The 24,958-nt window shown below is 36.4% G+C and overlaps 1 protein-coding gene across 9 annotated transcripts in view; it reads right to left on the bottom strand.

Annotated features, from left to right (window-relative positions):
• ERBIN (erbb2 interacting protein) overlaps window positions 1-24,958 on the bottom strand; it is a 114,499-nt gene that overhangs the window by 68,335 nt on the left and 21,206 nt on the right. For 8 of the 9 annotated variants that reach the window (XM_085322386.1, XM_085322381.1, XM_085322382.1 and 5 more), the window contains one exon: window positions 7,697-7,753. The gene's annotated coding sequence lies outside the window, so the exon portion shown is untranslated. Of the gene's footprint in view, window positions 1-798; window positions 858-7,696; window positions 7,754-24,958 lie in introns of those variants that run through there. The other variant, XM_085322383.1, reaches the window with a different exon arrangement.

Raw genomic sequence — 24,958 nt, 5'->3', positions numbered from 1 at the left:
AGAAGAATCACAGAAGAATCACAGAAGAATCACAGAAGAATCACAGAATCATTGAGGTTGGAATGGACCTCTGGAGATCATCTAGTCCACTCTCCCTGCATAAGCAAAGTCATCTAGAGCATGGTACATTAGACAATACGACAACAAGTAGGGGGACTGCTGTACTTCACAATTTTGACTGAATAAAATGATGACTATTATCATTCTCAAGCTAGTTACAGTCAAATTCCACATACATCCATTAAAATGGAAGAAAATTCTTCATTAGATGGTAGGATGTCACGACTTCCTTTTTCAATAACATTTTAATACTGCTAGGAATTTATTATAAAGTTGACTACATGTCAGAACACCTAATGCTTTCCATAAAACTCCATCCATGGTATTTAAACAAACACTGATCTAAAAATAAAGTATTTTAACTATTTCAGTGCAAAGTGTCTAGAGGCTGCAGGTTCTCTGTTGGGTATTCGTACAGAACGGGAAAGACACACCTCTGTATTGTACTAGCTTTCACCATCAATAATTTTGCTTCTTAGAGTTGTTTCAATTTCTGAGAAGTATGTTTTCATTTCCAGAATACAAAAAAAGTTAAAGGCTCAAAAGTTGGAAGGCCTATGGGAAGAATTAGAATGTGTTCTGCTTGTAAAGGCTTAATCTACCACGCTACACAATCCAACACTAAAAAGTACCCAGTGGTTAGGTTGACRTGTCTGCTAGTTGTAAACAATCAGATTTCTACTTAATCTTTTTTTGTGCCATGCACCATTTTTARCATTTAGATAAAACATTTCATACCTCCTACTTCTCCCCCAAGTTTATCCGAGGATCACACCTAACCAAAGATGCCTGGCAACCCTAGGAATTCAAAAACATATATGTGGTTTAAACTACATAGATGATTATTTCAATCAAATATAGCCATCATGCATTCATATACATTAACTGTGATACTACTAGGTAAGAAACTAATTTCACAATAATTATATAAAATAGGACTAAAAACAACACCACCAACAACAATCTATTCACCTACCTATATCCCGAACTCTAAAGGCAATCATGATTATGTGGATGGCTTTCCTCTAGGGATTTTATAGTGGTGAAGGCTAATTACTTTGGGAAGTCTCTAATTTGTGAGAAGAATTAACATTTTTCTCACATAAAGAAATGGCAACGCTTAACCTCAATGATTTGAAAAAGAGGGAGGTAAGAAATTATAATTGAAAGATGCTTTGCTGTGAACTGAACAGTTTTTCTTTTATATAAACCTACATCAAACCTTTACCTTATTTATGTTTTACATGTATACCAGTCCATATATTAGACTGTTTTAGGACCGAATAACTTAAGAGCATTTTAAAATTTCAGAAGTGATAAGCAAGGCTAAAACTGATCAAAGGTCAGCCTTATGGGACTTTTTGTTCAAGTAGGTAAAAATGCCAATCATACTGGCACACACACACCCCCTCCTCAATTTTGAAAATGAGGGTTCACTACTTCCCAGAAACTCTGCCCTCCCACACAACTGATCAAACAGTGCCGGAGGCATGTCACCAGCCTCTGATTAGGTTATAGCTGTCAGCACAAGCAACCATTCAACTACTTCAATAAGAATTTAAAAAAGTTTGACTAAAGTTTCATTGTAACATGTGAGTTGCCAGTATACCATGAAAAGATGCATAAGTTTACACTTAAATCTTTCAAGGTTTTAAAGTTTTCTGTTCAGTTCTTCTGCCTCTCCCCCCCCCCCTTTTTTTTTTCTTTAAGTAATCTCCTATACTTCCCACACCAGTGTTATTGAACACGTCTTCCAAACAGGTATGCCTTTAAAACACCACACATGCTATATTTATTGTTAGAGCATCATAGCAAATTCTCTAGTTATTATGTAAACAAACCTGCAAGGCAGCCAAGAGGTAGGAAAAGAAAGAAGTACAAGTAAAAATTCAAAATGAAGATTGGTTTGAGTCTTACTCACTTGCAGTTATAGTCTACTTTTGCCTAACCACCGTTGTTTCATTATTTTCCAGTGCTAACTAGCAGGTGATAGTCAGCCAACTATCTGTAAACTTGACATGTCTGTTTCTACAGACTGCATCCTATTTCACAACAACAAAAAATAGATAAACTATGCTTTCATCAAATGTTTCAATTGCTAAACTCTTTGTACATTTAATTTTATTAGCAAAAAGTATTTTCCTCTATTCAAAATTGCTCAATGGTGTTTGTTCCAAGTATTTTATGTTGCTGATAAAAGAAAGCCATTTATCAAACTTGTTACTAGAGGCTGAATTTCACTGGTGATGTCAGCTAAAAAAAATACTGAAATAACAACTTCCATGCAACTATTACAATATCTATACAAAATTATTGAAGAATTCACAGCAAAATACATACTATAATTCTACCAGACTGATGTTGTAACAGCAATGGATAGTACCTGTAAGCATTGAGACATCTTTACTGAATAGAAAACAAAAACAATAACCAAAAAGCCACACTGCCCTGGAAGCAGAAAAGCAAAGGATCAGTTTGAAAGCTCATGACCAATGAAAGAAAGGGAGACCAACAATAAGCTTGGTTAGAGACTAAGTATTAATTCAGAAGAGAGTGCCATCCAGAAATATCACTCTTCCCTGGAACACGTGGATGATTCCCTGCATACTCCACCATCACCCAAAAACTTGGCAGCTCAACAGCCGAACTACCAAAACTCCTGTTGAACTGTATGTCTAGCTATGTTTTGATGAACATAAAAAAAACCTCTGAACTCTGCTTGTTACAAGTAGAATCTATGACAACAATATTTTTTCCTACCCTCTATTAATTGGCTATAAAAGCAGTCATACTTCTGAATAAAGTTAATTTCAATGTATTGTTAGTCACCTGAATTTCCTGTCTGATGCTAAGAGGATGTGATCACTCAACCCCAATGCTGGCAAACATGCTTTTTCCCCGCCCCTCAAAAGGCTGTTTACCAGCCACATCTGCAAAGCTGAAAATGAAACCAGCTATGAGATGTTTACACAGGAGGGAAAGAAGAACTATGCACAGAAGTATCTGGTCAAGTTCTTTTCAGCTCACTTCAGTATCTACAATTTCAGAGCTGTGGGTGCATAAACACATGCAAGGTAGGTAGGAAAAAGCATGTATTGCAGCCTAATGCACACAAGATTGTTTGGCCAGATGACAGAAGCTCCATCATATTCCTGTTGAAACAGAATTATGGAGAAAAGGAAAATAGACTGTTTATTAAGAATCTTACATAATACACTAAACAGTTAATCACTTCTATTCTTCCATATTAAAAAATAACAATAAATGAAGTTTTCTGTAATGGAAATTAAACATGTCAGTCTGTCTTTAGAGATGTTAATGGGTCTTAAAGACATTACAGATTTTTTTCTACAACTACAGAAAATGACCGTGTACTGGGTATTTGGTCTGCTGTTAAAGCAAACTTAAAACTCCTAGCACATTATAAAAGAAAATTCTCCAACAAATGACAGCATTAGTCCCCTCGAATTTGGAGAAACTGTGTCTTAATACTTTAAGAAACTCCACCGCCTTTTGTTCTTACAGGAAAGCAATGACAAAATTATCCTTCATCTTCATTCTTTAATCTCAAAAATGGCTTGGCATCTCTTGTCCATCAGCAAATCATGTACTAAAGCTAAAAGGTTTTTTGGGTTCCTTTCGTTTATTTTTTTAAGGTTTGGTTCAAGTTTCCTCTAAAAACAATTCACTCATCTCAGAAAGGAATGGCAAGATTCTAACTGAACAGACATCAGCCAATATCCAGCAAGCCCTGACTTGGAAGTTTGTTTCACCATAATCCTCCTTCTTGTCTTCTTTAGGAAAGCTAAGCATGGCTCTCAAACCTGTAGAACATGTAGAGACTGAAACACCAGAAGGAAGAGTATATTGTGAAGAGATTATCTCTCTATAAATGGCATTGGGATTCTCTGGTTGCACTTTCAAAACCTTATTTGATGACCATAGGAAATTAAAGTTCTTCTCCCTCCTCCTGCCTCCCATCTAGGCTATTCGTTTCTGTCTCTTCTAAAAAAAGTCAAAAGTATTTTGAAAAAAGGGATCGGTTATGTCATTCATTTTACAAAACAGACTCACAAATACTCAGGCCAGTAAAAACTAATAAATCAAAGGGCTGAATTTGAGGAGAGAACAGGTAACCAGAAATTAAAGACTTCTGAAAAGAGTTTTCTGTAACAATACTTTTTTAAGGTGAAACTACAGTCTGAATCTCCCTGCACCTGATATGAAAACAATGCTCAACTGTTTGGTGGCTGCATGCTGTCATGCAGACAGGGAACACCAAAACAAACATTCTACTCAGTCATATGTAATATTCACAGCAAATGATGTATAAGCCATTTCTCATGAAACAATGGTGAATAGTAACAGCAGGAGGAACATGCTGTATTTTGGTAAACACAGTAGATAAAATCAATTGTTTAATACGAAAAATTAAAAGGAATCTCATTACATATATGTATGTATATTTATATGTACATATGTAACCTGCAACAACAAAAACAAGCAGTAGACCACCACCACCACACCGAACTCCAAGGGGCAGGTCAGCAAGATAATTTCAGTAACTTACAGAGGAGCAATGTTGTGTGTGAATTCTGTAGACAGCATTTGCTGAACTCATCGGTTTCTTGTATTCTTTGAAGTAATGTCTAACTAGACTTGAATTTACTACTTTGTTTTATTTTAAAGATCTGAGCTTCTTGATAAAATTAATTATAAAGCCTCTTTACCTATACATAAGTGTTGATGGTATCGCTATTTTCTTAGTTCAACAATATTGTTTTCTTGCTTTAACAAAACTATCTAACCAAATTTGTTGCAAGTTAATTTATATAAACTGAAAAATAATTATGCTAAAAAAATCTGAGAGGTTATTATGACAAGTCAAACCCATTGTAAGCATATCAAAGTGAATCTTTGGAACACTTATTTCTACTTATTTTCAAAATTCTAACAAGGCAATAATATAACAATGAAGTCTTGGCCTTATCATACCAAAAAAATTAACAAAGAAACAATAATTATCTTTGTAGAAACAAATTAACAACAAAAATATTTTTAAACTGAGATAAGACCCTGAAGATGCTTGATAAATACTTGCATAATAAGCAAATACTATTATTTTAAGCACAGGCTTTTACTGAAATAGAGTAACACTCAGCACTCGTATATACTTAGATCAAGATATCAGTAAGGCAGAGCTACAAGACCACAGATCTAAATGAAGGTAAGATCTACCACTGAAATGTTCTTTTAAAAAAGTGAGTAAGAAAAATTACAGTTTAAGTTTACAGTTATAAATAAAAATATGTTCAGATGTTCAAACAATTGTAATTCTTATTTTTTATACTAACAGTACACAATAACAAACAATGCTTATGGGCACTTCTATGGCCAAATTGCTCTCATTTAAGAGGCGGATTAGAGTCCCGTCCCCCACTGACACTACACAACACTTCACCAGGTTGTTAAAACACATTTCCTTTTCTGGAAACTAGCTTCCATCTGGACAGCCAAACTATGAAAGTAAGTGCTACTATATCTCATCTGAAGAATGGTCTCTAATTGTACACCATCAGCAGTGCTGCTGAGATTAGTATTAGATCTGAGCTTCATTTCTGATGTTTGACTTGACTGCATATTCTCTGGATAAGCATTTGTAGTGTTACTAAGAAAACATTAAGATGAATAAATTGATTTTAAAAAAAAATCATTGTGCTTGAGTCTTTCCTCACTGCCCTTCAAAAAAAGAAAAAAAAATAACAGATACACAAATTCAAGCACATCTACTATCATAATCTGACTTTTGAAAGAAACTGTAGGAACCCCTCACACTTCAGGGTAATATTCCAAAACCGCAGCTTTTTTTTTTTTTAAGCCACGATATTGATGTTTATTTTTAATAAATAAATATTTTCTTTACAACATTGAACTGACAGATGTTTGTTTGGTTTTGGAGTGTTTCAGGTTTCTTAATTTTAAATTTATACAGAACAGCCAGAAATATGAAATAGTCTCATTATACCACTACGATACTAAAGTGAACTCCAAACCCCAGTCACCATCATCTTAAAAGAAAAAAGAAAAAAGCACAGATAATCACAGCTACTGCAGAACTGTTTTGCATCTATCCACTAATTTCTGCATTAAATAACTAAATAACTGTTTTCTTTCATTGCTGCTGTGGATCAGATCCACGGAAGCAAACAGGGCAAGTCCTGACCTTCTATACAAAGAAAACGAAAATTAAATATGCAGAGAAACCAAACTAAGAGATAGTAAGCCTGCTCGAAGAGCTATAAAACCTTATTAAACCGCTTATGCTTTAGTCCTTTGAGGGATTACGTCTGTAGCTACTGTATGAATGCTGTGTATCACATACTGTCAACATTCAAGCAGAAAGGAATAAACGTTGTCTTAATTCCACCAGTTACTACAACATAGTCAAAAGAGATGAACCASTAAAGGAAAAGGAGAAAGGAAAGAGGCACTAGTAGTAATTTGCCCATAAGCAGCTACAATCCTTATGGAGCAATAAGCACAGCTAAGGCAACACARCAGTCTCTTAACTCAGGAGAGCATGCCAAAGCACACACAAATCCACAGTATGGTGGGCTACATCAGCGGCAGGAGAGAGCGAGCATGTTTACATGCTTACATCTCCTTAAACTAGCAATGTTATGCATCAGTTTTATCAAGGCCAGATAAAAGATTCAAAAGATTTTGTATGTTTTAAACTGATTATTTTATAATTGGTCTTTAAGTTACAGTGACGGATGTGTCAATATTTATTAGCTTTTCCACAATGTGAACAGCACTATTAATAACCTTAGAGCAGATGGAAGCTGCTGTCACAGTTCCTTTAGGTTTGTTTGTTTGTTTTAAAGACACTCCACAGAAACTTAAATAGAAGATTAAAATACTCTTTGGGGCATTCTTTTTATTCATGAGAAGTACTTGCTTCTAGAATTTCTTATAGTATGAGCCAAGAGTGGCATCTGCACTGACATCATTAAAAAAAGCCGATTTGCAAAACATATTGCTTTTCCATACAGCTTTGAAAATAAAATTGAAATCTATTTGGCTTCTTAATACTTTTAAGGCTCTTAAGTATGATCTTAAACTAAAGAACATTAATGTACCAAAAAAGAGAGAAATGACATGGTCTCATTCATGCCCCACAGGGCTTTAGATCTACAAAGCAGAAAGGAGGACACTAGGAAGCCAAACATTCAAAGCACTCTTTCAAACCTGGCCCCCCCCCAAAAAAAAGTGTGCTTATCTTCCCTAGGAACTAAATATGTTTATTTTTAAAGTTGTATAAAAGTTAATGCTTCATGAGTCAAAACATTTAATAATGAATATTAAGCTTTAAAACAGAGAGTTATTTTCCAGTTATCCTATAACCTAGTTTCCTACATTTTCCCTTTTCTAAACATATAGAATTACATATATGCAGCATTCACTTGGCTTGCAACAACAGATATTTGCAATTATAAAAGTTGGTTCCAGCACAACATGAGAGCTTATGCAGAATTGTAAGTATTTGAGTTGATTACAACAATATATGAATCAAAAGAGGATTTATATTTTAAGATGTTTAGCTGGTCCAAAGGGAAGAAAATATGGTACTTACCACTGAGTTACCTTTTTCTCCCTGCTGCTTCTTCCCTGAGCTTTCAAACCCAACATTCTGTTTAAGATACAAAAAATTTARTCAGTTCTATCCCTACTGGATAAGAATAAACTCATATTTTGTTGTATTACATATATTCATTTTGCAGAGTGTTTTTTTTTTTGTTTAAGATGCACATGTGAACAGTAGCATGAAAATTTCAGAGAACTCAAAAGATTTTCAAAATCATAAAACACATATTTGGAGAAAAACTATTGTGTTTTTCTCCATCACTTTTTACTCTACTTCAGTTTTGATTTTACAGCATTGTCTACCCAGTTATTTCATTTCCATTTCACATCCAACTGTCGTATTTAATAAATTTCATTTATATCAAGCAACTCTGCATATAATTAAGACATTTAAGGAAAACATACATCAGAAATTAATAAAACTTTACAAGAGCACACTTCACCCATAAACTTATCATTAGCTTAAAGAATTTAGAAAAATCACAACAYGTTTAACAAGGCATATCAGATAATGCTATCTTTCGTGAATTAAAACAATTAAACAAAAACCATTCAACAGATCTCAGACACATTCAGAATTGTTTGGATCTGTAAGAAAGGATAAGATTCATCTACAACAAAAAAGTAGCACATATCTTCAAGGGGGATCAAATATCATTATGGTCAGACAGATCATCTAACTGAGCAGAAAGTCTCATACAACAGTTAAGCAGAGAAGTTGAGAGTATGATTTGTCAAATTCATAGTGCCTAGACAAAACTATACTGAGTGGGAGCACAGGTGGTAACTTCAGCCAAAAAAAAGATTTACCCATGAATAATATTCATTTCTAATAAAGAGCCTTCAAAAGTAGAATYAGCCTATCATAAGAAGAACCATAAATGTGACCTCAAAATAAAAATAATTCTGAGACAGACTTCAAAATTGTTCCAGAAGTAGGGAAAGTTACTTGATTTGGGGAAAGGAGCAAAGACAGAACCACCACAGAAGTACAAACTCCTTTGGAAGGCAGGATTAACACAACAGGACTGCACTGGAACCAACTTTCACATGTTGCATGTTTGTTCCTTATTTCAGCCATTAGTACAGTCATACCAAACAGATTCCAGTGCACTCTACTGGACGAACATACTCAGTTATTTCAACAGGATAACCAGAATACATAAGTGGCAAGGAAAAAAAAAGGTAATAAAGGTAATAAAGGTAATGCCTCAAGTCTTAGAAACTTTTCAGCAGGAAACCCCGATCAGTTTAGTCAGTTCAGAAATACAGAACAGCAGCAGCAAAGACAAATATATATGACAGCAAGGATCAAACCTGAGTCTGAAACCTGGGATCTTAGGTAGAATCTATGTCAAACTGCCATAGCCACATGCTGCTTTACTTTCATATTATGCTYGGCTACTACCGAAATATCATTTAATTCTTACAAAAGCTATTTAGCAGCTTTGTACACAAGATCACAAACGGAAGTACTGCAGGTCTGCAATAGCTTTGCTAGGATAAACAGAATTAATCTAGGGAACAGTGTAGTGCCGGGCCCAATGTAGCGGTGGGACTGTCAGAGGATTCTGCCTCTGGAAAGAGAAAGGCATACAGTCAAGGCTTCTTCTAGCATACTGTCAAGATCCTTTTTCTAGCACGAAAGCTCGTCTGCAAAGAAATAGGTAGCCCTGCAATGATTACAAAAACAACGAACAAAAAAGATCATTCTTGTATCACTTCCTGACACCTGTTAAGCCTGCTCTGTTGAGATGCCCAAGAGAGTAAGTTTCAGTAGTAGGAGTCATTACTAAACTATGAAATACTTACAGACTTCAAAAACAAGCAGAAGAAATTTATTTGGTTCCAACTGTACAGAAAGATAATACAGCAGTTGGGACACTATCTTCAAGTCAAGTCTGTATTTCACAGAGCACAAAATGACAACACAGAGGAGTTCCAGCTTGCCTTGAACTAGTGATGTGCAGGTCAAGAGTAGAATTGCAATCAACTTGCTATCTGCAGAGATCTATTACCCTCCATTCTTCAAATTTCATTTAAAATAGTCCTGAGAATTTTGTTTTAAAAGAACAGTTTTTACATTTTTGTATCATAAAAACTCATGTCTTAAAACTGAGTAATTAAAAGATGCATCAAAGATATGGAAGTCAAGGACAAAACAGAACACATCTGAGGTAACTGGAACAGCAGCTTCCCCAGGATTTTGTTTCRGCTTTAGCCTAGGGTGGAAGGTCACAACCTCAGTCCTGGATGAATTTCTAAACTACTCTAACTGAAAACTGGAATATGTAATCTTGCATAACTGACAGTGCATAAAGATGTTCAAGTAAAGCTACAATAGAGTACAAGAAATTGCATCTCATCTGAAGTTTGTGTAATGAGGACTAACGTCAGTTTTAGCAATAAAAGGCTACTAGTATTTCAAGGATCAGTCAATTCTTAGCATCTACAGCAAATGCAAACAGTTTTCTTGTGTCATGCAACTAGTAGTGGTTCTGTATGAACATTTTTATGGCACTCAGGTCACCAGCTGGTTCTTAAACAATTAGCTTAGATAAATATACACTCTATGACTGTATACATACATAATCTGCCATTGCTTAAACTTAAACTTCCAAATGAATGAAGCTAGTCCACAACTAAGAAGTAGGGTACTTTTATTTGCATTTAAGTGTAAGGTCCAATCAGGAAAATACAGGAAAAAATACTAGATGAGGCACATACATGTCAATGCCTATATCAGGATAATTTTAAATAAATAYGCTGCAAGTAAAATACATTAAGAGCTAGCTTCCCCAAAATGATCTTTTTTATCCTGCAGCAGCATCTCAAGTAGCTCAGAAGAAAGGTCATTTGGCAATTTATTTGGTAGATATGGTAACAGGTACTTTAGACGACTAGTGATAAAATACTTCCAATGTAAAAATACCTAATTATATCTTATTTAACCCTGCTGTAGTACATGACACAAACCACATATGATTGGGCAGACTCTCTAAATCTGTTCGCTTCCTCCAACTAAAAAGGAACAGCATAAGAACCTTGAAGGACTAGGAAAGTACTTGGKAGAATTATCATGTGTCCTCACCCTGTTCTAACTCTTCTTTGGGTACATCCCAAAGAAGAGTTAGAAGCAAGATATCTGCCAGATGGACTGCTGATCTGCACCAATGCAGCTGTTCTTACCATTTCACTGTATCCTGTAAGCTGTTCACATCTTTAATTACCTCATTTCCAACTTGCCACTGGTTTTAGACTAGTGAGGCCTGCAGCTGACTCAACATCTTTCTCACTAGAATTTTCACATAGATGTATTTCACCTCAAATCTTTGTCATCCTTTGAACTGCTCACTGGAGGATTTTAAAGGGATATTGATGCACTCAGAATGTTAGTGGCAAACTTGCACAACAGATCAAGGAATAGGATATTTCAGTAAGCTAAACGACAATGAATAACAATCAGACACTTTTCTTTTTCCCATTTCTAATTAAAAAAAAGGGGGGGGGGAGGAAGTGAAGGCGGTCCATCATTCATGCTGTTCATCTAAGGAAGAACTGGAAAGAAATGCCTTAAAAATTGCTAATTTGGGAGTCATTTCAGTCAGCCTGAAGCCCCTGACAATCACTCTCCATTTAAGAAATCAAAACAAATTGCTTCATTAAATAATTCCAGGTGAATATTCTGAGACCAAGATTATCTATGCTTGGCCTTGTATATCCACTCATACTCAATGACAAAGACAGCACATCTACCTAACAAGACCAGAGATCTGACTAAGTGCAGCAGTTCTTGCTAACACTGCAAACAACTACACAGGAACACACACACACACAAACTTCTGGAGTAGGGACCAGAAAGATGAGAAGTTTCAAAGACGACCAATAAAGTGCAGCTGAGTGCTCTGTTAGCATCACTGTCCTCAATCAATCAAGTTGCACTTGCACAAGAATATCTATAACCAGGTAATAGTTAACAAAAAGCTGGCAAATTCCCTGCTGCACTATAGTAAGTTTCCATACACTAATCATGATAATCTCTACCAAAATCAAAATCCACTTCTAGGACTTGAGTGAATTATCATCTCAAGTATTATCTGAAGTAAACTTGGCTGATTTATGCACTACATCAGGTCAGATTAAAACTGGCAGAATATTTTTAGTAATTGTCAGGAGAATATATACAAAGATGCATGTAATCATTTCACATAATACAATCAAAGTTTTGTTGTTAACGGTTACTGGCAAGATTTTTATTTGATCACATAACGTGCTACATAGGCATTAAATTTTTGCTGTACAGTGGGTTACTGGAGAAAAAATAAAACAAAACATGACCTTCAATGAGGAAATACAAGACAAATATAGCTGGCAAAATATTTATCTCTATATAGTAAGCCTTTTGAAATCAAATAGACTTTTCACACTTAAAATAGAAGGGTCTGTAGATCAAAGTCAGCTAGTTAATTTCAGGTTCTTCCATCTGGGTGGTGGGGAAAGGAAGAGGAAGGAAGGAGGAGCAGGGAGATAGGGAGGTTTCAGAGACCGTTATCAAGAAAGAGTATATCATGTTTTTTCTGGAAGCAGATGTCACTGTCCCTTACTGTTTCTTCTTACTTTGGTGTTTGAATCAAGGCCAGACATTTAGAGTCTATAGAGTAGGGAAACAATCTCCATTGAGCAGATTGTCTGATTGACAACATCTGACGCAAGCTCCAGAAGCTGCACTGTTCTCCTWGTCTTGGTTGGACATCGATTACATGTTGCCTTAAGCAGCATGAGATCGACATACTTGAAGATATGGTCTCTCCTTGTACCGCCCTGTCACAGCTGTTGACAGATAGAATCCTTCATCGCAGGAAGCAGACAGCTAATAGAGCATTCTCCATGAGTACACCAAGACTCACATTTGCTTCCAGCATGGCCCAAAATAACCTGCATTTAGCAACGCTGTTGGTATGCTACAGGGGACGCGCATTTGAGAAGTACTCTGCCAAGGGATGTGGTATGTTTCTCAATAATGATGGAACAGAAAGAAATTTCTGTAGGACACTRCCTGGCTGAACTGCTATATGAATTATTATTTTAAATCTTGACTGTTTAGCCAAGGTATCTAGAATTCTGTGTGAGGTATTATCTTAAAACTAAATGAAATGCATAGTGTACAGCATAATGACATTTTGTTCAATACTTACAGTACTGTAACAGCACGTTTGGACAAAATAGTTAAGAAAATAACACGTTCATATCTTAATGTATGCAAGAAAAACAATCTATTGAATTTTGTTGCTAACTGCTTTTTATTGGGGAAGTTGGTCAACAAAGAAAGGTCTCCAAACTGATTTCCGAGGCATAAACAAAAATACTCAATTTGAACTCAATTTTCTTAACAGGTTGTTTTCAAATTTTTTCTCTCACCTCTGCAGATATAGCACCAAAAACCCACATTGTGTAAATGCTGAGTTCAAAGTGTGGTTTTGCAACAAAATAAACATACTTAGGCTTAGAAAAGTACAAGAGGTGTAAAAAAACTCCTTTATAATAGTACAATTAGCACAGAATTGAGCAGTACAGTTGAGTGTAATCAATGCTGGTTCAGTGTTGGTATGTATGGTGAGAAGGAGGTCTGTTGGCTTATTTGGAAAAATTTGTAGTAGAAAAAGTAGAAATTTAGTGGTTTTCATAACCTATGAAGAGAGATATACTTCCTTGCCTCTATTCTAGCAAAATTACCAAGTTGACATAATTAGCATCCAAGATACTGTTCAAGTCTTACTAAAGTAGATGAATAATCATACGTTGATTCAATCATTCATGAATTAACGATATACAATGCTCCATCCCATATTAACTCTATCATTTCCTATCATTAAAGGAAAAGAAAAAAGTATAAGGAGAATCTGCTAACAGAACCAAGACATTTCATATCAGTGGACAGAAACCAGACTGGAGAAATCGCTATTTAATTGAAAATTATTACTGATTTACAGGAGGTAAAAAAAAAAATACATTCACCAAAGCACAGCAAGTGTTCAGATTTGTGAACTACTAATTTCTGCAAACCAGAGTTGCTTTGCAAAACAGTAACAGTGCAGTATATAGTAACAATTTAATCCTCCTCAAATATAACAATCCTGCTCTGGCTTTACTGACATCACCTGGTGTTGTCACTGTGATGCCATTGCAAACAAAACTGCACTGTGCAATCACATTGCACTTTGAAGCCATTCAAACAACCAGAGACCAAGCTGAGAATGAAAATGTAGAAAATACAGACACACGATACTTTGATTTTATATTCAAAACTTAGTGTTAAAAATCAATTATTTTAGCAACGTTTTAAAATCAAGCATTTGAAATATTAATATGCCCAACATCTTTAAACACTGCATTCATTTAAACACACATTTTAAACACTTTTTAAACACAAACAGGTCTGCTGATGTATTTTGACATCAGTTTGTTTCTTGTCTCTGAAGTACACAAGAGAGTAGCACTCAAACTTTGAAAAACAAGAAACAAACCATACACAACAGAAAACCACCTGGGGTCTTCAGTCAAGGAGGCAAAGCTTCGCGAGTCACTTACTTTGACCTCACAAACCATGTTTAGGGACCACTGAACCAGCAAAACTTGAAACAGCTACAGTCTATATCTCATGCACCATCAGAATTACTTTTCTAAGTGACATTTGTACTAACTCGTTGATTGGAAATGAGTAGCTTTGCAAGCTACACCAAGGTCTCAGTTCAGCCTAAGGAAACTTTATTGCTAGTGGTAATGCACAGAATCCAACTTGACTCAATCTAGGGATTAAAATATAAAGCAAAACATCCACATTCTTTGTGAGTTATGTCAACTCTCACCCAAGTTTCAGCAATTTCAAAGGTCTCCCCAGGACCTGCAGAATTGGCAACAACTCCAGAAAGGACCAGACATATCTACTTCATATGAGAATGCTGACCAATGCCACAAACAGAAAGCATCAAGAGAGCTCAGGATAACAGGAGAGGTTGCAAATCCATGAGATTTATATCTGGTGCCCTCATTCTTTGCTCCTATGCCACTCCTGTTCCTTTTCCACCTTTTTCCCCACCTCTATTTGTAAAAGTTTCCTGCCAGCACAAGAACCCTAGACAGACAGTGCCAGCTCCAAATAGCCAGAGCTTCTCCATACCTATTACTGTTAGCCATAGGAAATGTGCTCAGACCTCAGCCTTCCTTGACGTCATCGTTCTCTCTTGGGCTAATGTAAGGAAGAAGAGGAAAGCATAAGTTTCAGAATGAATGACTAAGAACAGGAATACTTAAGAGACTGAATATATCCATTTAATGAACTTCAGCAGTAAGATTTATAACTATMAACATTAAACAGAGTTATTATACAGACTCTAAACTACACGAGAATTCATATCACTGTAAATAGGACATATTTAATCTAAGCAAAATAGGTGATTAACCTGTACAATGCTATTATTGTGATCCTCACATCCTTTCTTCCCCACTACCCCTCATCAAACATACTCTTTTCCCCCTCCTCTACTTACACCTGCTTGTTGTTTCTCATCTTCTTTTAAACACTGGAGTACTTTAGGGAGGGACACTTATTTTATTTGCTCAGTACTTAAGAAACATGGCSTCATGTTTTATAGGGACCATGGGTGGGTATAGCATGCTGGTGGCACCCAACACCCACACCTCTGTAAGCAAGGAACAACTGGCTAAATATTGCATTAAATAGATGCTGACTCACTAACACGGGTAATTCGTTAACTACTTGGTAAGAGGAAGATAGAAGCAATCTAAATAAAGTGAATATGATTACTAAGCATGAGAAGGCGAGAAGGTACAGTGAATATGCACATTCGGCAAAGCTTTTATGCACAATATTTAATTGCATATTGAACTTTCCAATAACAACTTGTGAGATTTGATCAAACAAATCTCAGGGCAAGTCATTCACCTGAATGRCCAAAAGATTGTCACAGCGTGCACTCCTGTCCCCCAAAAAAATAAATGATCCAGAATGTTCTGGTCTCCAGCATCCCAAATATTATTATTGCTTATACACCATTAATGAGGACTATAAAGGTAGTATATTTCCCCCCATTTAAAACCTACTCAGGCAGAGGTACTTTCATTACATCTACTGCATTATGTAGATACTTTGTCATTCTACAATAGCTTATGCACAATTTTGGATCCTAGAGCTTTTAAGTCTATTAGACACAGAAGGCTGTGGATAGGCCCTGCAGCAGAACCTTAGGCACCCACCAAATTCAGGTAGCAAGCTTTACGCACTTTGTTGAATGTTAGTGGCATGCTAAGTATGTATGTTTACCTAGTCTCTGTGGCCTTTTACAGAAGTATTACTACTGGCTGCTCCACGAGATTACACAACACAGCTTGAAGTGCTATTATCCAAATCATCTACATGCTTTAAGTTTATCAAATCATGCATAAAATACACTGGAATAAGTTGTCAGAGCCAATAACCATCTAGATACTGTCTGAAATTAGATTAAGATAAAAATATACCTTAATATCTTAAAAAAATATTAAGAACATAATAAATCTTTTACTTATTTCTGGCATTGCCCATACTTCAGAAACACTAATTTACAGCATAACAGACAGAACTTTTCAAACTGTTCAAATTGTTTAAAAAAAATARAAAACAACAGCAAATAGTTGCTGTAATTGTATACTTAATTATAGCTCTCAAGCTACCAGCCAAGCCATTGTTAGGACACATAAATTCCTGAGTTCCCTTTCCTTCCAGGGCAGAGGTGAGCAGAGCTACTTAGGCAACCCTGAAATCTATATTTAGATGTCATTTTCCTCCAACTGTGAATGGGCATAACTTTCTAATTAGATATTGCTATTATGAGCCCTTTTACTTCCTTCTGCATTTATTTTGTTCCGCTCTGCTTTATAAAATTCTATTAGGAAACATCATCACTGACCAGTTTTGATTACAGATATAATTAGCAATATCAGAACTTGCTTGCAAAACTGCTGAATACTCATATCTACAAATGCCATCAACCTCAGCTGTTCTCTGAACATAACAATACAAAATCATTAGGACAGTTTTGCTTGCTTGGGTGGGCTTAAAGAACAGAAAAAGAACTGTCACATACTTTTTACATTGTCAATTAATTTGCGTATCAATTCCCTGTCATAACAGTGTATCATTAACTCATCCCACATGTACATTATGAAGATCAATTCTTGAATGTCAGTGTTCTCTACAAACAATAACATAGCAAGAGCCCAAGAGGAATAATACACTTTCATAGTCAAAAAAGAAGTTAGATAGTAGGTCTAGATAGTAGGTCAGGAACAAAACAGAAATCACAAGACGAATTTTTAAAATGCTTCCATCTGAAGGGGGGGCGGAAATGCTTTCAAGGTAAGTTTTCAGTATTAAAACATTTTAAGTAAGTGGTGAACAACTGAGCAGGTGTGCTTCTGGAAGCTGAAGTTCCTGTTCCCAGGAACTCAAATTCATCATTAAGTGCAAGAGCTACTTGACCATGACTAACCACATACAAAACCACTCCAAAACGTATTTTCAGTCTATTACATTTCATACAGGCATGTGCCATCTGCCATTGAGGCACAATTTGTTTCTCTGTGACATTATCACATTACTCTTGAGAAGACTAATGCTGCTGCTTATAAATTAGCTCAAACAATAAGATTAAACTCTAAGCCTTGGCATGTTGTCAGATCTCCTCACTACCTGTCTGAGAAGCAGTGATAAAGTGTATGGATTGTCACTTTTTAACTTGTAATTTAAAGCTACTAAACCCTATTGCAAAGCTCATTTATATTTCCATGAAGACTATTCCAGAAGTGATCTGCTTYCTGGATGAAACAAAGCTTTACAATCCCCCTTGGATTTTTACTGTCCAATAGGATGACAATCCTCATCTGAGGCACAAAAGCAATCTAGGACCACAAGCCATCTGAACTACAAGGCAAACAGTTCATGAAGGTAATAATTTCTGAAATTTGAAATTGCATAGCTGCAAGGTAAATAATCTTCAACTCTATAAAAAAATTTTTTAAGGAAATTAATACAGTGAATTCAACTGACTGGAAAATGGTCCTCCTTTTTTCCCCTCTGCCACATTTTTTATATATACATACATACATATATATATATATATATACACACACACATGCACGCACATATATAAAAATATAATCTTTGCAGATAGAACTTGAAGCAAACAAAGGATTGTATTAGTGATGCTTTTAGAAGCTGAAGAAACAAGAATACAAGTTGCTTTAAACCTTGGGTAGAAGATGACAGTGTATAGAAAAGAACAGGGTACAAGTTTGCTCTTTTGCTCTGACAATGATACAGCAACAGTCGTTTTTGCCTCACTTCTTAATGGTTTAACTAGAGAAGTTTGTCTAAACTAATAGAGCATTGTATAACATGCAGAAACTGCTGGTTACACATAGGCCGCAAGTCACTTAAGTTTCTCATTCTCAATCTCTGTCACTGTCTGAAAAGTCTTCTCAGAGATATTTACTGTCTAGAGGAATGATGGACCTTCACAAACCAATGAAAGCACTCTAAAACTGTCTGCACTGCATTCTGAGGATTGTATTAATGCACCTTTCCAAACTCTTGCCCATTCCAGTTCACAGTATCTTCTAATAATATATGAAATGTAATATTCGATCCAATAGACAAACATTTACATACAGCTCCATTCTCAGAGGAAGCGGAGTGGAAGCTCTGAAAGACACCTGATACCTTCTGTGTTCCAATCTCAATCACTTCCTCCCAATTTTCTGGGCACAGTAAAGGATTTGGCCTAAAATTTAAGTCTGTATTTAAAGCTTTCTTAGTAATAAAGTAAATCATCTCCAGGTCAGTGAATTCTAGCCTTTTAGGGAAGAAAATCAGCTACTTATTAAAACCATATTAGATGGCACCTCTATGCCATTTTCTGTCTAGCACTAAAATACTTTGAAACAAAACTCCAACTTTTTCCAACAGATTGATTTTTAACATATCAATCACATACTAACAGCAGAAAAGAAAACTAGATTTATTTCTAGTGGAAAAAAAAACTTCAGTATAGATCAGTAGCAAGATTAATGGACTAATTCCACTCTTGATACCAGCTTTCATTTTAATAACATTAAAGGATCAGAACTGAGACAGACTGATGGCATCATGATAAAATAATTCAGTATCATTTTAATGCATTTACTCAGAGACTAAGCCCATGGTCCAGTGTTCCTACAAAACTCTTCAGACATAGAAAAAAAAGCACTTAAGGTTAATAGTCTGGTGTTTTACACAATTGAGAARGTGGGCTGAGAATAAATGTTTACAGTGTGATCAATGCTTTTGAAGAGACCAGCATGTGTGCTAATCAATAACACTAGTGCTATCACTACACCAGTTAAAAAGAAAGAAACAGTCTAAACAGCTTCCATTAGAGCTGGCAGGCCACTATCTACACCAAAAATAGCAAACATTAAGACAGAGCTTGACCAGCTTATTTAACACTCACTAGTTTAAGTAGGAGGCCTTCTTGCTAGATGTAAAAGGTCTGGGCAACCATTCTCCACATAAAACATCTTTCATAGAATCAGTAAAGTTGGAAGGGACCTCTGGAGATCATCTAGTCCAACCTCCCTGCTCAAGCAGGGTCACTTAAAGCATGGTAGACAGGGTTGCATTCAGGCAGGCCTTGAAGATCTCCAGAGAAGGAGACTCTGCAACCTCTCTGGGCAACCTGTGCCAGTGCTCCGTCACTCTCACAGGGAAGAAATTCCCCCCTCACGTTCAGGTGGAACTGCCTGTGCTTCAATTTCTGCCCATTGYCTCTTGTCCTGTCAYATGGGACAACTGAAAAGAGTTTGGCCCCATCCCCCTGACATCCTCCCTTCAGGTACTCTCGCAGTTGTTCCTCATAGGGCAGATGCTCCAGCCCTCTGATCATCCTCATAGCCCTAYGCTGGACTCTCTGTAGCTCCATGTCTCTGTTGTACTGGGGAGAYCAGAACTGGATGCAGTACTCGAGATGAGGCCTCACCAGGGCTGAGCAGAGGGGCAGGATCACCTCCCTCGACCTGCTGCCAACACTCTTCTCAATGCATCCCAGGAGACCACTGGTCTTCTTGGCCACAAGGGCACATTGCTGGATCATGGTCAACCTGCCATCCACCAGCACTCCCAGGTCCTTCTCTGYARAGCTGCTCTCCAGAGGGTCAGTCCCCAGCCTGTACTGGTGCCTAGGGTTATTCYTCCCTRGGTGCAGGACTCGGCACTTGCCCCTGTTGAACCTCTTGAAGTTCCTCTCTGCCCAACTCTCCAGCCTGTCCAGGTCTCTCTGAACGGCAGCACAGCCCTCAGGTGCGTCAGCCACTCCTCCCAGCTTGGTATCATCAGCAAACTTGCTGAGGAGGCACTCTGTCCCCTCATCCAGGTCACTGAWGAAWAAGYTGAACAGGATGGGACCYAGTACTGAGCCCTGGGGGATGCCCCTAGCCACAGGCCTCCAACTAGACTCTATGCCACTGATGACAACCCTCTGAGCTCTGCCTTTCAGCCAGTTCTCAATCCACCTCAATCTTTATCTCCACTGAAATGTGTTTTTGTTGTTTTAAATACATGTTTGAAAGAAACCACAGCTGGTAAGCTTCAGAAGCAGTGAAATTTAAAGAGGAGCCTTTACTCTCAGTCAAAACTTGGTCTTAAAAATGGAAATAGAGATAGAAAAGACTTGTTTTGTTTGATAATAATATAGCTTCTATCAGTCCAAGGYTTCTCAGAGACCTATTATACTATACAGGAGATCCTTCCAATGATGAAGTCCTCAATGAGACTCTCCCCAAGGTAAGAGCCCCCAAAGAACCTTTTCTTTCACTTCCTCATTCATTCCATTAGGATTTTCTGCTCTGTCCTCTCCCCTATTCTGCTTGTTCCTCTTCCTTTTCCATACGTTCTTTGCCACCTAGAGTTGCTTTTCCCTGCCTTTCTAACACTAAGGCTTCCCTGACACTCTTCCATTTGACAAGAGAGTTCCAAATGATGTCTGTGGTTTGCCCACTTGTATTCAACACACAAAACCAGAGCTCTGATATCAGCCACCATCAACAGCTGTTCCTATAGCTTTGGAAATTACCACTAGCTAGTGGTGATTCATCAGCTAGTGGAAACTACCACTATCCTGCCTGTTACTCATACCCACATCTCCTTCCAGTCATTCCTCCCTCACATTCCTGTCATCCCATTCACCCCTGTCCCATACATCCAAAACAGAATCTTGCTAAAAAATTTCTAGCAAAATCCTTGACAGTGTTGCTGTTCCAAGGATCCCTCTTTTCATTTCCAGTTTTCTATTTCAGGTAAGCAGCTCACTTTCACTGTATTTTCCATACTATTTTCTCATTCAGAATCAAGAGGTAAACTCCTGAGTAGTCAATACAGTTCAATTCTAATYACCATTCTCAAACTTTCAAAGTAGCTTTTGAAACCATCCCCAGACAGATCTATAAAATTAATTCACTGTGCATTCCTTCRTCATTCCTTTCCTCTTGCCTTCAGAACAACACTCGAAAACAAAATCCTAATAATCACCAGGCTGATGACATGCAAATATCATTGTTTATCAAGTTAACCAATACTTTTCCCGCATCCTATTGATGAGTACACTGTACTCTGTATGCCACACTTCTGTTGAATCATGATAGGTGATTTCAGTCGCTTTTCTAAAACTCCCTTGGATTACATGCCCACAAAAAGCAATCAAATTATTTGAAAAAAATGCTTTTAGACATTTATTAAAATGCATTACAGCCATTGTATTTGCACAAGCATATGCAAAGCAAGACCAATACAGTTACACTGATAAAAGTATTTAGACTTTTTAACCAGAAAATTAAATCAAATGTTTACAAGATCTGTTTCCCTACTGTTCCAACTACGATCTAGCAAAACAAAAAGTTTGATACAAACATAAGATTCAAAAGAAGAAATACACTATGTCCTGATGACTGTATTCCCATGTAACACGGAAATGAATGATCTGTGGGAACCGACCCTCAATTCTAACTTCATCTGTACTGAGAGCAAATGATGAAAAAGAGTATTCAAGCAATTTCCTTGATAYCTGAAAGCAAAGGTTTTTTTCTTGTGTTCTCATTAACACAATTACAGCTGAAGAAATTACCTTCATGCTTTGAAAGAGTTTTATCTCTGAATTAAAGAGGAGATATTTCAGCTCCTAAATGAGAACACATTTATAACTGAATAGAGATAGAATAAGTCTGGAATAATTTTTACCTGAAGTCTTTATTTCAGCACAGAGAGTAGGGAAGGAATGAAGGAATCAGCAGCAGCCATATAAGCATTTACATTAAACAAGAGAATGGCTTGAGTTCTAAATAGCCTAGTAGTAGCTAAAAGACCACAGAAGCTTCTTCATCTAATCCAGGATGAGAGGCAGATCAAACAGCTTTATATCCTCAAGTACCAAGAGTAACATGCAAAAGACAAACAGTGGTTTGTTCTCAAAGCAGCAACTACTTCAAAGTGCAGAGAAGGGGAACGTGAGAAAGCATTATTTCACATGATAGACTATGCAGATCATGAATCCTACAACCTAAATACAAATTTAAGACAGCTGTAACTATAGTGAGTGATTAGAACTTTTTTTTTTTTTTTTTTTTTTTTTTAAGTGAGCCACTTGTCTGTTGAAAAAGCCTAAAAAAAGGAGTCTGATTCTTAACAGTTTGATCATCAAGTCTTCCTGGATTTTCTGATTTATGAAATACATCAAGTAACTGAACCATATCTGCTGATCATATTAAAGACGGAAGGATTGGATTTTCCTCCCCTCCCCCATCACCTTCTCAAGCATCTCAATGATGCTAACATAGCATACAACATTTAAGGTGGATTTCCTGCTACCTTCAATTTCTGCAATCTTTAGCTTCTAACCCATAGTCACCGCTGTGTCTTTTTTCTTCATTTAATTAACAGATGGACACTTTTCATACCTACATTATTTTGTTCTAAAACTGTAGCTTTCTAAGCATGTAATAAAACACTCTTAACTTATATCCCTTTAAAATTGGAGGAGAAAAGGAATTTCTATACAGATAATTTAGCTGAATGGCTTTCAAGTGGTCTTTAGGAAAAAAGAACAAATAAATGCTACTGATTAAACTTTATATTTATTATGTAAAATAAAAATCAATTCATAGTCACTTATATTTTATCAAAGACATTTTAAATTATGCGTTTGCTTACTCAGCACCTTTCAGGTGAGGCACTATTCTGAATCCTTCTGCACTGGCTTCTAAGAATATTGTATTCGTCATCTTTTATGAACATTTTAGGATTAGCAGTCTAAGACCACTTGCATATAAAAGTGAAGTTTCCTGTACTTACGGAATTCATCATCGTGAACGCAACTACAATTTGGTGGCCTGCAGTTGCTAGGTATTTTTTCTGTGGTTTACCTGAGAAAATACTGATTAACAAGTATTTTTGTTCTTTTTTATTCTTTTTTTTTAATTCTTCAGTCATCCAAAGTTAAAAATAGGCAAAGTTATTTTAACCAAAATAATACTCTTTCCCTTTTCCTCATTTGGTTCTTCCTAAGTTATAGGCAGCTATTTTAACCATCTAATCACATGATTCTTCCTACTACGGACAAGTGATATTGAACAGACCAACCTTATGCTTTTAAATAAGCATTTTTTAAAAAAAAAAAATGAGCACCTAACACTTTTTTTTTTTTTTTTTTTTTTTTTTTTTTTTTACAGATCATTAAAATTGTTCATCTCAGCTCTTAACGAACTCTATTTCCAATACCGTGGTTTTGTATTAAAAGAACAAATTTTTTTCTTCTTGTACCTGCTTTACTCTACTTCCTTATCTTCTGCAATCAATGTTTACCTCAAATTTCTGCCCTCTGAGAAAAATCCACCATCCTTTTGCTCTAAAAACAAGCCAATATTTCATAAAATCAACACTATTCACTTTTGCATTACTCATCTAGCCAGCTAACTCACTTAAAGAGATCCTTTTCTTTTGTCTTCATTGGCTCACTGGCAGAAGGAAAGTCTGGAGAGCACCTGGATCCTCTTCATTGTTTTGGAAACAAGCTATTGAATGTTGAAATGCAGAAGGACATGCTTGACAGCCTGACAGCTTGGACTTCAGCACATTCTCCATTCAAGACTCTCTGAAACTTGCAGGCTGGCAACTTGGCAGTAATTACATGTTTCTAGATACAAAGCATTCTTCCTGTACTACCCCATTTCCTACTAAGGAAAGAGGATTTATTCTTCATACTTTCTATGTATGATGTCTGAGCTGACTGCAAAACAGCTAGCTGTAAACTAGCCTGCTTCATTTTTCCACTCTCCTTCAGTGATGGGCAGTATTTCTCATACCGATGTGGCATTTTCTAGCACATCAGTCTTTCCAGCTCTCCACGGATGTTCTACAGTCCTCCAGACATGTTAACACCAATGCAAGAAATAATTCTATTGTACTTTATATAAAGAAAATATTTTTGCAGGAAAAGTAAGACACAGCACATGTCCTACATCCTCCCATGGCTACCTATGATATCATTTAAAGTAGTGCACTTTAYGAGACATTTCTGCCTCATCACCATTTCTTCCCTAAGCAGAAAAATACATCACATATTATGACTGATGCAAATAAATCCCTAAGAAAAAATCCTTTTATGGAAAACACTCAAAAGGAAGAGGAGAAAACACCCAACCTCTGTGAATGACAGATAAGGTGCATCTAAACTGAAGAAATAGGCACACATATTCCRAAATCAGTAAACTGCAGTCAGCCAAGAATTCAAACAACTATCAACAAGAGATTTGTTTGTATAGATTTGCTGGCACTTAATTCTCTGTCTCCACTGAACAATGTGGCTGGAATAGGAGAGGAGAGAGGAAAGGGGAGGAGGAAGCTAGAATGTGTCATACTATTTAAATAAGTTGGATAGAAGTGTTCTCTCCATACTTCCCCTCTGAAACCACCATGCATATTTATAGCATTGTATAATAAATGTTTTTTATTTGCCAGTTGCTGAACTGAGAAACAGTTTACCAAAACTGCTTACACAATGCAAAAATGAAGCTTCCTAATTCCTAGTCATTGCACAGAATTAAAATAATTTGCCTAGATCTATTCAGGATGAATGTGGTTATCCTTAGATATCCAATTTTGGCCATGTCT

The sequence above is a fragment of the Rhea americana genome, unplaced genomic scaffold (assembly GCF_003343005.1).
Source record: "Rhea americana isolate MKP2758 unplaced genomic scaffold, rheAme1 scaffold_77, whole genome shotgun sequence".
Taxonomy (NCBI): domain Eukaryota; kingdom Metazoa; phylum Chordata; class Aves; order Rheiformes; family Rheidae; genus Rhea; species Rhea americana.
Note: the sequence above shows the minus strand (reverse complement) of the source record. Positions and strands in the feature narration are given on the sequence as shown.